Here is a 16668-nt window from a genome sequence, read left to right on the forward strand (position 1 = left end):
TTCCCTGGTCAGAGGAGGCTCAGCCCAATGTGAGTGCAGCAGCAAGCTGCCTGCTTCTGTTAAAAATCAGAATTTGGAGGGGTAGCGAGGAGAAATGCAGAGTTGGATTTCCCTATTTGGTAGCAATGGAGTTAGGGGAGGAGAGGAATAGGCCGGACAGCGCCTGCCATGGAAGTGATCCTCCATCTGAAAGCAGGTTTCTGAGATCTGCCTTTATCCGCCAGGGCTGGATCTGGGCACAGCCTTTCAGGAGGAACTGAAAGGAAAGAAACATTGCATCTCATTTTCACCAAATGTGTAAAGGCAAAACATATTTAGAATGAACATTTAACTATCCCACCTCCAAATAATTCAGTGTTTCTTTTTCAGCACGATTTAAAGGAAAGATGTGCCAGAAACAAAGTGTACATCCAGCATCTGCTGTGTGTGCACAAAATATAAACCTGTGATCCTGGCAGTGAGTGTGTGCAGTGTGCAAGGTGCACAACTGTGATCCTGGCAGCTGAAGTGTGTGTGTGTGTGTGTGTCTGTGTGCAAGATAGAGAACCAATTATCCAGGCAGCTGGAGTGTGTGCATGCAAGACATAGAGCTGTTATCCAGGGAGCTGGAGAATGTTTGCATGCAAGACATAGAGCCGTTATCCAGGCAGCTGGAGTGTGTGCATGCAAGACATAGAGCCGTTATCCAGGGAGCTGGAGTGTGTGCATGCAAGACATAGAGCCGTTATCCAGGCAGCTGGAGTGTGTGCATGCAAGACATAGAGCCGTTATCCAGGAAGCTGGAGTGTGTGCATGCAAGACATAGAGCCGTTATCCAGGCAGCTGGAGTGTGTGCATGCAAGACATAGAGCCGTTATCCAGGCAGCTGGAGTGTGTGCATGCAAGACATAGAGCCGTTATCCAGGAAGCTGGAGTGTGTGCATGCAAGACATAGAGCCGTTATCCAGGGAGCTGGAGTGTGTGCATGCAAGACATAGAGCTGTTATCCAGGGAGCTGGAGAATGTTTGCATGCAAGACATAGAGCCGTTATCCAGGCAGCTGGAGTGTGTGCATGCAAGACATAGAGCCGTTATCCAGGCAGCTGGAGTGTGTGCATGCAAGACATAGAGCCGTTATCCAGGAAGCTGGAGTGTGTGCATGCAAGACATAGAGCCGTTATCCAGGGAGCTGGAGTGTGTGCATGCAAGACATAGAGCTGTTATCCAGGGAGCTGGAGAATGTTTGCATGCAAGACATAGAGCCGTTATCCAGGCAGCTGGAGTGTGTGCATGCAAGACATAGAGCTGTTATCCAGGAAGCTGGAGTGTGTGCATGCAAGACATAGAGCCGTTATCCAGGGAGCTGGAGTGTGTGCATGCAAGACATAGAGCTGTTATCCAGGAAGCTGGAGTGTGTGCATGCAAGACATAGAGCCGTTATCCAGGGAGCTGGAGTGTGTGCATGCAAGACATAGAGCTGTTATCCAGGGAGCTGGAGAATGTTTGCATGCAAGACATAGAGCCGTTATCCAGGCAGCTGGAGTGTGTGCATGCAAGACATAGAGCTGTTATCCAGGAAGCTGGAGTGTGTGCATGCAAGACATAGAGCCGTTATCCAGGGAGCTGGAGTGTGTGCATGCAAGACATAGAGCCGTTATCCAGGCAGCTGGAGTGTGTGCATGCAAGACATAGAGCTGTTATCCAGGGAGCTGGAGAATGTTTGCATGCAAGACATAGAGCCGTTATCCAGGCAGCTGGAGTGTGTGCATGCAAGACATAGAGGTGTTTAAAATCATGAGAGGTCTAGAACGGGTAGATGTGAATCGGTTATTTACTCTTTCGGATAGTAGAAAGACTAGGGGGCACTCCATGAAGTTAGCATGGGGCACATTTAAAACTAATCGGAGAAAGTTCTTTTTTACTCAATGCACAATTAAACTCTGGAATTTGTTGCCAGAGGATGTGGTTAGTGCAGTTAGTATAGCTGTGTTTAAAAAAGGATTGGATACGTTCTTGGAGGAGAAGTCCATTACCTGCTATTAAGTTCACTTAAAGAATAGCCACTGCCATTAGCAATGGTAACATGGAATAGACTTAGTTTTTGGGTAATTGCCAGGTTCTTATGGCCTGGATTGGCCACTGTTGGAAACAGGATGTTGGGCTTGATGGACCCTTGGTCTGACCCAGTATGGCATTTTCTTATGTTCTTATGTTCTTATAGAGCCGTTATCCGGGGAGCTGAAGTGTGTGCATGCAAGTCATAGAGCCTTTATCCAGGGAGCTGGAGTGTGTGCATGCAAGACATAGAGCCGTTATCCAGGGAGCTGGAGTGTGTGCATGCAAGGCATAGAGCCGTTATCCAGGGAGCTGGAGTGTGTGCATGCAAGGCATAGAGCCGTTACCCAGGGAGCTGGAGTGTGCGCATGCAAGACATAGAGCCGTTATCCAGGGAGCTGGAGTGTGTGCATGCAAGGCATAGAGCCGTTATCCAGGGAGCTGGAGTGTGTGCATGCAAGACATAGAGCCGTTATCCAGGGAGCTGGAGTGTGTGCATGCAAGACATAGAGCCGTTATCCAGGGAGCTGGAGTGTGTGCATGCAAGGCATAGAGCCATTATCCAGGGAGCTGGAGTGTGTGCATGCAAGGCATAGAGCCGTTATCCAGGGAGCTGGAGTGTGTGCATGCAAGACATAGAGCCGTTATCCAGGGAGCTGGAGTGTGCGCATGCAAGACATAGAGCCGTTATCCAGGGAGCTGGAGTGTGTGCATGCAAGGCATAGAGCCGTTATCCAGGGAGCTGGAGTGTGTGCATGCAAGGCATAGAGCCGTTATCCAGGGAGCTGGAGCGTGTGCATGCAAGACATAGAGCCGTTATCCAGGGAGCTGGAGTGTGTGCATGCAAGACATAGAGCCGTTATCCAGGCAGCTGGAGTGTGTGCATGCAAGACATAGAGCCGTTATCCAGGCAGCTGGAGTGTGTGCATGCAAGACATAGAGCCGTTATCCAGGGAGCTGAAGTGTGTACATGCAAGAAACATAGAAACACAGAAGTGACGGCAGAAAAGGACTTAATGGCTCATCCAGTCTGCCCAGCAAGCTCCCATAGTTATCAGTTTCCCATACTTATCAGTTACTCAGACCGCCAAGGTCAGGGCTCTTATTGGTTACTGTTTGAGTCCAATTTCCTTTCACCCCCTGCCATTGAAGCAGAGAGCAGTAGTAGAGTTGCAACAACAATATGAAGGCTTATTGGTTAAGGGTAGTAACCGCTGCATCAAGCAAGTTACCCCCATGCCTCTTACTACATTTTCCCTCTCCCTTGCCTTTAGGGATCCACAGTGTTAATCCCATGCCCTTTTGGAATCTTGCACCGTTTTTGTCTTCACCACCTCCTCTGGAAGGGCATCCCAGGTATTCACCACCCTCTCCATGAAGAAATATTTCCTGACATTGATTCTGAGTCGTCCTCCCCAGAGTTTCATTTCGTGATCCCTAGTTCTATTGGTTTCTTTCCAGCAGAAAAGGTTTGTTGATTGTGCATCATTAAACCTTTCAAGTATCTGAAGGTCTGTATCATATCTCCTCTGCTCCTCCTTTCCGCCAGGGGGTACATATTTAGGTTCTTCAATCTCTCCTCATGAGTCATTCGATGAAGACCTCCCACCTTTTTGGTCTCCCTTCTCTGGACCGCCTCCATCCTGTCTCTGTCTCTTCGGAGATATGGTCTCCAGAACTGAACCCAGTACTCCAGGTGAGGCCTCACCAAGGACCTGTACAAGGGGATAATCACTTCCCTTTTCTTACTCAATATTCCTCTCTCTATGCAGCCCAGCATTCTTCTGGCTTTAGCTATTGCCTTGTCTCATTGCTTCACCATCTTTAGATGGCTAGATACAATCACCCCAAGGTCTCTCTCCTGTTCCGTGCACAGCAGCACTTCACCCCCCATCGCATACAATTCCTTTGGATTACCACACCCCAGATGCAGGACTCTACATTTCTCCACATTAAATCCCAGTTGCCATATCTTCGACCACTCTTCAAGCTTCCTTAAATCCCGTCTCATTTTCTCTACTCCTTCTGGCGTGTCCACTCTGTTGCAGGTCTTAGTATCATCTGCAAATAGGAAAACTTTACCTTCTATCCCTTCTGCAAAGTCGCTCATAAAGACATTGAACAGAACCGGTCCGAACACTGATCCCTGTGGCCCTCCACTTAACACCGTTCTCTCTTCAGAGCAGGCTCCATTTACCATTACCCGCTGTCTCCTGTCAGTCAAGCAGTTTGCAATCCACGCTACTACCTTGGCACCCACTCCCAAGTTTCTCATTTTGTTCACGAGTCTCCTATGTGGGATTGTATCAAAGGCTTTACTAAAATCCAAGTAAATCACATCAAGCGCTCTTCCCTCATCTAATTCCCCAGTCACCCAATCAAAGAAATCAATCAGATTTGTCTGACAGGATCTTCCCCTGGTGAATCTGTGCTGTTGCGGTTCGAGCAACCCACCGGACTGTAGGTAGTTCACCATCCTTTCTTTCAGTAGAGTCTCCATTAATTTTCCCACCACCGAGGTGATGCTAACCAGCCTTTAATTTCCCACTCTTCTCCAATCCTGCAGCACCATTCCCGTTTCCAAGAATCTATTGAACAGGTCCTTCAACGTACCTGCCAGCACTTCTCTGAGCTCCCTCAGTATCCTGGGATGAACCTCATCAGGCCCCATGGCTTTGTCCGCTTTCAGTTTTCCTAGCTCTTCCCATAAATTCTCTTCTGTAAATGGAGTTTCATCTACTCCATCCCAATCCACAGCCTTATTAACCAGTGATGGTCCTTCCCCAGGGTCTTCTTCAGTGAACACCGAACTGAAGTATTTGTTTAATATTTCTGCCATTTCTTCACCTCTCTCCACACATTGATCCCTGACACCTTTCAATTTCACTCTACCACTTCACACCTTTCTCTGATGTACCTGAAAAATGTTTTGTCACCTCGCTTTACCTCTTTGGCCATCCTTTCTTCCTCCTGACTTTTTGCTTTCTTGATTTCTTTCTTTGTTTCCCTCAGTTTCACCAGATATTCTTCCCTGTGTTCCCTCCCTTTATGATCCTTTATATTTCTTGAATGCTGTTCTTTTTGCTTTTATTTTATCAGCCACCTCCTCTCTTACTTTTGTTTACTTTTCTAATATACAGGTTTGTTGCCTCTGTAATTGCTCCTTTTAGTTTGGTCCACTGTTGCTCCACCTCTCCCATTTTCTCCCAGTCTTCAAGTTCTGCCTCCAGATATTTCCCCATTTCTACAAAGTCTGTTTTCCTGAAGTTCAAAACTCGGGTCTATGTGGGACTTCTCCGGGTCCTATTTGCAATACCAAACCATACTGTACGATGATCCCTGGTGCTGAGGTGGGCAGCCTCCCGGACATTAGAGACATTGTCCCCATTAGTGAGCACTAAATCGAGTATCACTCCCTCCCTCATGGGTTCCACTATCATTTGTTTGAGCAGAGGCCCTTGCAGGGCATCCACTATCCCTCTACTTCTGTTACATTCTGCAGAAGGGATTCTCCAGGCCACGTCCGGCAGATTAAAGTCACCAACAATCAACATATCTCCCTTTTGGATGTCTTCAACAGCTCTCTGTCCAGTTCTTCCATTTGAGTCGGTGGCCTGTAAACCACTCCGGTAAAAATGTATGCATCATCCTCTTTTCTTAGGACGGCCCATAATGCTTCTTCTCTATCCCTTATTCCTAGAGATACAGAGCTGTTATCCAGGCAGCTAGAGTGTGCACGCGTGTGTGTGTGTGTGTGCATGAGTGTGTGAGTGTGTGTGTGTGCATGAGTGCGTGTGTGTGTGTGTGTGTGTGCGTGTGTGCATGCAAGATGCAGAGCAATTATCCAGGCAACAGGAGTGTACGTGTTTGCAAGATGCAGAGACTTTATCCAGGCAGCTGGGGGATGTGTGTGTGTGTGTGTGTGTGTGTGCAAGATATGGAGCCATTTCCAGGCAGCTGGAGTATGCGCGTGCAACATATAGAGCTGTGATCCTAGTGGCTGGAGAGTGTGTGTGCAAGGTATAAAACTGGGATCCTCCCATTGACTGAAATGTGTATATGTGTGTGTGAAAGATAGAGACCCTTTATTCAGGCAGCTGGAGTGCGTGTGTACAAGGTGCAGATGGTAATCACCCCAGATGGACCAGATGGTTACACTAAAGAGTTCTGAATGAACGAAAAAATTAAATTGCAGATGTATTAATAGTAATTTTTAACCTATTAATAAAACCATCCAATGTACCTGAAATCTGGAGGGTGGCCAATGTTACGCTGATCTTTATAAAGGGCTCCAGGGGTGAGCCAGACCGGTGAGCCAGACTTCAGTTCCAGGAAAAATAGTGGAAATTGTTATAAAGAATAAAATCACAGAGCATATAGAAAGACATGGTTTAATGGGACAGAGCCAGTATGGTTTTACTCAAGGGATGTCTTGCCTCACAAATCTGCTTCATTTTTTTGAAGGGGTTAATAAATATGTAGATAAAGGTGAACCGGTAGATGTAGTGTATTTGGATTTTCAGAAGGCGTTTGACAAAGTTTCTCATGAGAGGCTTCTAGGAAAAGTAAAAAGTCATGGGATAGGAGCCGATGTCCTTTCGTGGATTGCAAACTGGCTAAAAGACAGGAAACAGAGAGTAGGATTAAATGGGCAATTTTCTCAGTGGAAGGGAGTGGGCAGTGGAGTGCCTCAGGGATCTGTATTGGGACACTTACTTTTCAATATATTTATAAATGATCTGGAAAGGAATACGACGAGTGAGATAATCAAATTTGCGGATGATACAAAATTATTCAGAGTAGTTAAATCAGAGGCGGATTGTGATAAATTGCAGGAAGACCTTGTGAGACTGGAAGATTGGGCATCCAAATGGCAGATGAAATTTAATGTGGACAAGTGCAAGGTACCTTCAGAATTTAGGATGCCAATCACTTCCCTAAATTGCCTAATTCTAAATCTGGGCCTGGGTTCATATTAGGAATTACCACCCAGGAAAAAGATCTAGGTGTCATAGTGGATAACACATTGAAATCGTCGGCTCAGTGTGCTGCGGCGGTCAAAAAAGCAAACAGAATGTTGGGAATTATTAGAAAGGGAATGATGAATAAAATGGAAAATGTCATAATGCCTCTGTATCGCTCCATGGTGAGACCGCACCTTGAATACTGTGTACAATTCTGGTCGCCGCATCTCAAAAAAGATATAATTGTGATGGAGAAGGTACAGAGAAGGGCAACCAAAATGATAAAGGGGATGAAATGGGTAAAGAGGGTGGGTCTGTTTAGCTTGGACAAAAGATGGCTGGGGGGATATGATGGAAGTCTATAAAATCCTGAGTGGAATAGAACAAGTAAATGTAAATTGATTATTTACTCTTAAAAAAAATACAAGGACTAGGCGACACTCCATGAAGTGAGCAAGTAGCACATTCAAAACAAATTGTAAAAAATTCTTTTTCACTCAATGCACAATTAAGCTCTGGAATTAATTGCCAGAGGATGTGGTTAGAGCAATTAATGTAGTTGGGTTTTAAAATGGTTTGGACAAGTTCCTGGAGGAGAAGTCCATAAACTGCTATTAACCATGTAGTTTTAATTGCCACCACTTATCACTGCAGGATAGCGGCATGGATTCTATTTACTGTTTACAATCTTGCCAGGTGCTTCAGACCTGGATTGGTCACTGTGGGAAACAGGATGCTGGGCTTGATGGGCCTTTGGTCTGAGCTGGTCTGGCAATTTTTAGTCTGGTGTGCTGTGATCCCGGTAGCGGGAGTGTGTGTGTGAGCACAGCACAGAGACATAATCCCGGGTGCTGGAGTGCGTTTGAGCAAGGCGCAGAGCTGTGATCCCATTGACTGTTGCTGGTGTACAAAGGGCGGAAGTACTGGGGTGATATGTGATGAGCATTTCCCAGATTAACTCTGCTCTGTGTGAGGAAGTGCCTCCTTTCTCTTTGATTTATCCCTGACAAGTCGTGCCTCCTATTTATTCTCTCCATGCTTTACATGCATTCATGCACCTCCATCGTCTCTCTTCCAAGCTTACAATTCCTAGTTCCAGACTCCTAAGCACCTCGCCCCCCTCTCCCTACCTTTGCCAGGTGCACTCTGTCCGATCTGAAATGCCCACAGGGATGGCGGAGTCACATACAGAGCAGTATGCAGCCTAAAGAATGTGTGACAAAAAAGGAATTACTGCTCAGTACATCTCCGTAAATGTATTATTATTGTTTTTATGTATATAACAAAGCCACACGAATGATTAATTAATACAGAACAACATACCAGGGCTCAAACTCTGAGAGAAACTGGAGCAGCCGCTGGGGGCTGAGGTGTGCAGTGGCCCCTGGCCTCTGCTCTTCCTGGTGGCAGCCAGGGCTGTGGTGGGTGAGCGCTGGGAGTCAGGAGGGGGTAGAGGGCCCTGGACCTGCTCCCTGAGGTTCACAGCAGTCTGCACTGCTTTCCAAACTCCGGGCTAATGAGCAGGGGAGCTCAGGGGGACCCTGGGGGAGATCCTCTGTGCCTTTTTTTTTTTTTTCTGGTTCCAAAGCACTTTTGGAAAACCTTCCCACCTGCCCCTCTCCTAAAACCTCTGTAAGGCCACCTCCTGAGGGATGGGGGATTGGGTGGCTGCTCACCTGAGCCTCAGCTTTCCCTCTAGCCCTGTAATGTGACCCCTGCCAGGTACAGGGAGTCGCTCGTCTGCTTCCAGGTATGGGTGCGATCAGAGAGCGGGGCTCGCATTACCTCCCTCCCAGCAGCTGCTAAATTATCCATGGGCGAGGGCCAGGTGCTTGAGGCTCCCATTGCCATGGCAGAGGGGCTTCCGAGCGAGGTCACTGGCATGTCACGTTCACTCGCCTCCCAGCACCCTGCACCTGCTGGCTGTAGGGTGGCACCGCCGTCCCTGCTCCTGACCCGCAGCAGCTAAGGAAACACCTCTGCAGGCTCTGCTTGGAAACCTTTGGAGACCTGAGACAATTTTGGTGCCTGAAATTGTGCAACTTTTGATCTATTTAACGTGCAAGGGGGCTGAATCGGCCATCGCCGCGGCTGCCACTGCCCATCCACACGGCTTTCCTCTCTCACCTTAAAGTATCAAAGCAGTCTCGCACAGGTAAATCATTCATTTGCTGGCCTCTCTTGATAGATTTGTTTTGCATGTTTGTAAGGGAATTGAGTTAGGAGAGCTGCCTGAATGGACAGCAGCTATTAAGGTCAAAGCCTTGACAGTCGGTGCTACTGCTCATAGGGTTTCCTGCCTGTTTAATTCATCCCCCTTGTGTCTACCTTTCTGCCCAATTCCTGCTCATGTTTCTTTCCATGCATCCTCTTTTTATAAACTTAATCCTGCCCCTGAGTGTGCACACAATGTGACTCTTTGGAGCACTATCCTTGGCTGGGGGGTAGCGCTGCTGAACTGCTGACCCAGCTGTGTGTAGTGCTGTGGTATAGTGTTACTTACCCCCCCCCCCCCCTAGAGGGGCTCAGGGGCTGATTTGAATCTCGGGAGAGAGGGAACGGGGACACGGGGGACACTGCCACCCTCGACCAGCTCCCTTTATATAAAAGTGCAGGAGAGTGGGCGGCCAGATCAGTCGAGTGTGGTGGCAGCCACAGGTGGCCCTCGCTGCACGCTCTCCCCCCTCTCACTCAGCCTGTGGTCAGGACGGAGGTTTACATCGCAGGAGTGGGAATTTACTTTGTAACCTGTTGGTTATTACGCAGCGAAGGATGTTCAGCATTATGCGTTTAGATTATGTCCGTGGTCTTTAAACTTAGGACTACATCAGTGTTCCCTCTCATTTCTCGTGGGTTGTGGCACTGAAGGTTTCCTGTGTGCAATGCTGTGTACACATTTGTGCATGGCATTGTCTGAAGTGCCCTTCTGCTTCCCTCGTCCTGCGCCTGCCCTGGTTTCCTGCGTTTCATGACCTGCGAGTACGTGTGCAAGCAGGCGCGGCCACACAGGGGAACGTTGACCGCAGTGCATGATGGGATTTGTAGTTCTGCTTCTTCAGTCACCACGGTGTCTCTGCATGGGACTGTCCCCGAGACGGGTCTGTGAAAACAGAAATCCCATTCCAGGTTTTGGTCACGTAAGAGCGAGCCGGCCTCTGAAAGGGGAGAAGTGCCGGTGCTACCCTAGCCTGCGCTTGGCCTGGGAGCGTCAGAGGCGTGGAAGTGGGGGATCACTCAGCTCAGGGAGGAGGGGGTTTGCAGGTACTTACATATTAAGGTTTATGGGGGTCTGGTAGTGCCTCAGGACCCTGGAAAGGAGGGAGGGAAGTGGACTAAACTGGAGGAGACGAGTGTAAGGGCAACTCAAACTTATTAGCAGAGTAACTGAAAGGGAAAGAGACCGAGAGGGGGAAAAGCAGGAAGGTTTGGAGGGTGAGACGGAGAAAGCAGAGCTACTGAGCAAATTACATTTCTTCAGCCTGCAGCAAAGATGGGGTTAGAGATGGAGGAGAGGCCTTGTGAGGAACCAGGACAAGTCGAAGGGGCGGATGGGCCACATCCTTGACTATGAAGGGAGCTCAGAGAGTTTCTGGCAGTGTCCACCGCTGGCTGGGATCCTCGGGACGAAGCAGAAACAGGCAGGGAGTTGGTTACTACAGGGCCACTCATTTGCAGCTCTTTAGTGGGGAAACTAATTTAAAACTTAGAGGAGGATCCTGAATCGCGTGGGTTAAGGGATCCAAGGCATCACCAGAGAGCGATTGTGTCGAACAAATCTCATCCCTTTCTTTGCCTTTGGGATTAAAACATTAAAACATCAGGGTTGAGCACTGGATGCGGTTTACTTGGATTTCAGAAAACGGTTAACGCTGTCCTACACGGGAGGTTGATAAACAAGGTGAGCGGCCTGGAAGTGGATCCTAAGGTGGTGAACTGGGTTAGAAACAGGTTGCATGAAAGACAGAGAGCAGTGATAGAGGGAGTTCTTTCCAAGACAGAGAGAGAAATAGTGGAGGGCCTTGGGGATCCATCACAAGTCTGGCTGTGTTCAATATTTTATAAGCGATATTTCAGAAATGCTAGTAAAAAAGATTTGACTTTTTTGCATATGATACTAAAGCAGGGTAGCCACTCCAGGTGAAGTTACCAAATGAGGAATGATCTAATAAAACTTGAAGAAGAGTCAAGACAACCAAGAATTAAAGAAAAAAGTGTAATCATGCATTTGGTGTACAGAGAGCCAAGGGAGCCAAGCACAATAGGGTGAGAGGCCAGGAAGGGACTGGAGGGAATACATACTATTAAGGATCAGGAGAGGGCAACAGATAGGAGGTCGTCAGCCATGAACTTTCAATGATCATATCTGATGAACTCAAGATTGCAAAACAGTGCAACAAGAACTTGGCAAGAAATAAAGGAATGCTGGGATACACCGGGAGAAGAATAACCAGAGCCAGAGGGATGCTGGGATACACTGGGAGAGGTATAACCAGAGCCAGAGGGATGCTGGGATACACCGGGAGAAGAATAACCAGAGCAGAGGAAAGCTGGGATACACCGGGAGAGGTATAACCAGAGCCAGAGGGGATGCTGGGATACACCAGGAGAGCTATAACCATAGCTGGAGGGATGCTGGGATACACCGGGAGTGGAATAACCAGAGCCAGAGGGATGCTGGGATACACCAGGAGAAGAATAACCAGAGCCAGAGGAATGCTGGGATACACCGGGAGAAGAATAACCAGAGCAGAGGAAAACTGGGATATACCGGGAGAGGTATAACCAGAGCCAGAGGGATACTGGGATACACCGGGAGAGGTATAACCAGAGCAGAGGGATGCTGGGATACACCGGGAGAGGTATAACCAGAGCAGAGGGATGCTGGGATACACTGGGAGAGTATAACCAGAGCCAAAGGAATGCTGGGATACACTGGGAGAAGAATAACCAGAGCAGAGGGATGCTGGGATACAGCGGGAGAGGTATAACCAGAGCCAGAGGAATGCTGGGATACACCGGGAGAAGATAAATAGAGCCAGAGGGATGCTGGGATACACCGGGAGAAGAATAACCAGAGCAGAGGGATGATGGGATACACCGGGAGAGGTATAACCAGAGCCAGAGGGATGATGGGATACACCGGGAGAGGTATAACCAGAGCCAGAGGAATCCTGGGATACACCGGGAGAGGTATAACCAGAGCAGAGGGATGCTGGGATACACCGGGAGAGTATAACCAGAGCCAAAGGAATGCTGGGATACACTGGGAGAAGAATAACCAGAGCAGAAGGAAGCTGGGATGCACTGGGAGAGGTATAACCAGAGCCAGAGGAATACTGGGATGCACCGGGAGAGGATAACCAGAGCCAGAGGAATGCTGGGATGCACCGGGAGAGGTATAACCAGAGCCAGAGGGATGCTGGGATACACCAGGAGAGGTATAACCAGAGCCAGAGGAATGCTGGGATACACCGGGAGAGGATAACCAGAGCCAGAGGAATGCTGGGATACACCGGGAGAGGATAACCAGAGCCAGAAGAATGCTGGGATACACCGGGAGAGGTATAACCAGAGCCAGAAGGTTGCTGGGATACACCGGGAGAGGTATAACTAGAGCCAGAAGGATGCTGGGATACACCGGGAGAGGATAACCAGAGCCAGAGGAATGCTGGGATACACCGGGAGAGGATAACCAGAGCCAGAGGGATGCTGGCATCGTGCGGCACTGATTTGTGATTTAGTGCCGGGAGTTCCCACCCCTAGCCAGTAATTAGTGGCATCGTGCGGCACAGATTTGTGATTTAATGGTGGGGGTTCCCATCCTGAGCCAGTAATTAGTGGGATCGTGCGGCACTGATTTGTGATGTAGTGCCGGGGGTTCCCACCACTACCAGTAATTAGTGGGATCGTGCGGCACTGATTTGTGATGTAGTGCCGGGGGTTCCCACCACTACCAGTAATTAGTGGGATCATGCGGTACTGATTTGTGATGTAGTGCCGGGGGTTCCCACCCCTAGCCAGTAATTAGTGGCATCGTGCGGCACTGATTTGTGATGTAGTGGTGGGGGTTCCCACCCCTACCAGTAATTAGTGGCATCGTGCGGCACTGATTTGTGATGTAGTGCCGGGGATTCCCACCCCTACCAGTAATTAGTGGCATCGTGCGGCACTGATTTGTGATGTAGTGCCAGGGGTTCCCACCCCTACCAGTAATTAGTGGCATCGTGCGGCACTGATTTGTGATGTAGTGCCGGGGGTTTCCACCCCTAGCCAGTAATTAGTGGCATCGTGCAGCACTGATTTGTGATGTAGTGCCAGGGGTTCCCACCCCTACCAGTAATTAGTGGGATCATGCGGTACTGATTTGTGATTTAGTGGCGGGGATTCCCACCCCTAGCCAGTAATTAGTGGCATCTTGCGGCACTGATTTGTGATGTAGTGCCGAGGGTTCCCATCCCTAGCCAGTAATTAGTGGCATCGTGCAGCACTGATTTGTGATGTAGTGCCGGGGGTTCCCATCCCTAGCCAGTAATTAGTGGCATCGTGCGGCACTGATTTGTGATGTAGTGGTGGGGGTTCCCACCCCTAGCCAGTAATTAGTGGCATCGTGCGGCACTGATTTGTGATGTAGTGCCGGGGGTTCCCATCCCTAGCTAGTAATTAGTGGCATCGTGCGGCACTGATTTGTGATGTAGTGCCGGGGGTTCCCACCCCTAGCCAGTAATTAGTGGCATCGTGCGGCACTGATTTGTGATGTAGTGCCGAGGGTTCCCATCCCTAGCCAGTAATTAGTGGCATCGTGCAGCACTGATTTGTGATGTAGTGCCGGGGGTTCCCATCCCTAGCTAGTAATTAGTGGCATCGTGCGGCACTGATTTGTGATGTAGTGCCAGGGGTTCCCACCACTAGCCAGTAATTAGTGGCATCGTGCGGCACTGATTTGTGATGTAGTGCCGGGGGTTCCCATCCCTAGCTAGTAATTAGTGGCATCGTGCGGCACTGATTTGTGATGTAGTGCCGGGGGTTCCCACCCCTAGCCAGTAATTAGTGGCATCGTGCGGCACTGATTTGTGATGTAGTGCCGAGGGTTCCCATCCCTAGCCAGTAATTAGTGGCATCGTGCAGCACTGATTTGTGATGTAGTGCCGGGGGTTCCCATCCCTAGCTAGTAATTAGTGGGATCATGCGGTACTGATTTGTGATGTAGTGGCAGGGGTTCCCATCCCTAGCCAGTAATTAGTGGCATCGTGCGGCACTGATTTGTGATGTAGTGCCGGGGGTTCCCACCACTACCAGTAATTAGTGGGATCGTGCGGTACTGATTTGTGATGTAGTGCCGGGGGTTCCCACCCCTAGCCAGTAATTAGTGGCATCGTGCGGCACTGATTTGTGATGTAGTGGCGGGGGTTCCCATCCCTAGCCAGTAATTAGTGGCATTGTGCGGCACTGATTTGTGATGTAGTGGCGGGGGTTCCCATCCCTAGCCAGTAATTAGTGGCATCGTACGGCACTGATTTGTGATGTAGTGCCGGGGGTTCCCACCTCACAGCCAACGATTAGAGGGCCCCAGTACGGCAACACTCTATGCCCAGTGGTGTCCTGCCAGCAGGCTTCCTCCACCTCACCGGCAGGAAGCAGGACCACCTTGAGGAAGAGGTAAGTCACATGGCATTGTGACTGTGAGGGAAGGGAAGGGGAAGGTGTAGAAGTGAGAGTGAGGGTGTGAGTGACAGAGGGAAAGGAGATGAGAGTGAGGAAAGGGAATTTGAGTACTGGTGAGGGGAGAGAAAATGGTGAGTGGGAAGGAAGGGAGGTGAGAGTGAAGTAAGGGAGTTGAGTGACTGAGAGGGTAGGGGATGAGGAGGGGGATGAGTGACTGAGAGGTGAGGGAGAGGGAAGGGGGAGTGAGGGAGAAGAGAAGAGTGTAGAAGAGTGACATAAATAAATAAATAAAAGAGGGGAGACAATTTGTGTGTGCCCTCCACTTATCCATGATAATCTCAGGGTTACTGGAAATCAAAGTTCCAGGTCTGGAGTGGAGGACATTTATTATTCTCATTAGTTGTAATTATTGGGAGTTATTTAAAATATTTGCTGTTTTGAAATATTTAATTGATTTTTGGGAAATGTTTAGTTTTTTTATCCGTATTCTTTTTATTTCTTTGGTATTCTATTCATTTGTTTTGAAATATTTGTATTAGTATGATTTACTATTATAATTGATTTATATTCTTGATTTTATTTTATGAGGAATGATGTTTCTGTTTTTCATTGTCGCACTGAGTATTAGTCTGGCTGAAAGGGTGGAAACCAAGACTTAGGGACTGGGAGGGGAGAGGGGGCTGGGAGATTAAGATGGCTGGGAACTGGGAGGAATAGGAGAGTGAGACTAGTACTATTGCTTCTGTTTCTCTGAGATGGGAAATGGGAATAATTTGATTTTCTGTGTGTCACTTTGGGAAAATTGCATCCCAAGAGTAGAGTACATTTACAGTGCAGAGAAAATGCAATTCTTTTTATTTCTGTGGTGTTATACTGCAGGAAGAGTCTGGCTTTTTGGGTTTCCAGTTCAGCATTTGTCTCAATGTTTCTTTTTTTAATTTGTGGTCAATTCTGTATTATTTGAGGGTTTGTTTGAGTACTGCATGTGGGACCGAGGTGTTTTGCTAGTGTGTAGATTCTATAGCTATTCAGCTTCTTTTTTTTCAATCTCTACCTTCTAGTTCAAAGGTGTATTATGTTATACAGCAGTGAACATGAGTGGACCTGAAAACATATCTGTGTGTGAATGAGCATATACTGTATGTTAGTCTGAAAAAGAATGTGTGAGTCAGTGAGCATGTGTGTGAGCCTGAGAGAGAGAATATGTGTGTGTGAATGAGCATATACTGTATGTGAGCCTGAAAGAGAATGTGAGTCAGTGAGCATGTGTGTGAGCATGAGAGAGAGAGCATATGTGTGTATGAATGAGCATATTCTGTATGTGAGCCTGAAAGAGAATGTGTGAGTCAGTGAGCATGTGTGTGAGTGTGAGAGAGAGCATATGTGTTTGTGAATGAGCATGTACTGTATGTGAGTCTGAAAGAGAATGTGTGAGTCAGTGAGCATGAGTGAGCCTGAGAGAGAGCATATGTGTGTGTGAATGAGCATATACTGTATGTGAGCCTGAAAGAGAATGAGAGTCAGGGAGCATGTGTGTGAGCATGAGAGAGAGCATATGTGTGTATGAATGAGCATATTCTGTACGTGAGCCTGAAAGAGAATGGGTCAGTCAGTGATCATGAGTGAGCCTGAGAGAGAGCATGTGTGTTTGTGAATGAGCATATACTGTATGTGACCCTGAAAGAGAAAGTGAGTCAGTGAGCCTTAGAGAGAGCATCTGTGTGTGTGAATGAGTGAGTGTATACTGTATGTGAGCCTGAAAGAGAATGTGTGAGTCAGTGAGCATGTGTGTGATCCTGAGAGAGAGCATGTGTGTGTGTGAATGAGCGTATACTGTAGGTGAGCCTGAAAGAGAATGTGAGTCAGTGAACATATTTGTGAACCTGAGAGAGAGCATATGTGTGTATGAATGAGCATGTACTGTATGTGAACCTGAAAGAGAATGGGTCAGTCAGTGATCATGAGTGAGCCTGAGAGAGAGCATGTGTGTTTGTGAATGAGCATATAC

Source organism: Rhinatrema bivittatum, chromosome 4, assembly GCF_901001135.1.
Source record: "Rhinatrema bivittatum chromosome 4, aRhiBiv1.1, whole genome shotgun sequence".
In the NCBI taxonomy this organism is placed as follows: domain Eukaryota; kingdom Metazoa; phylum Chordata; class Amphibia; order Gymnophiona; family Rhinatrematidae; genus Rhinatrema; species Rhinatrema bivittatum.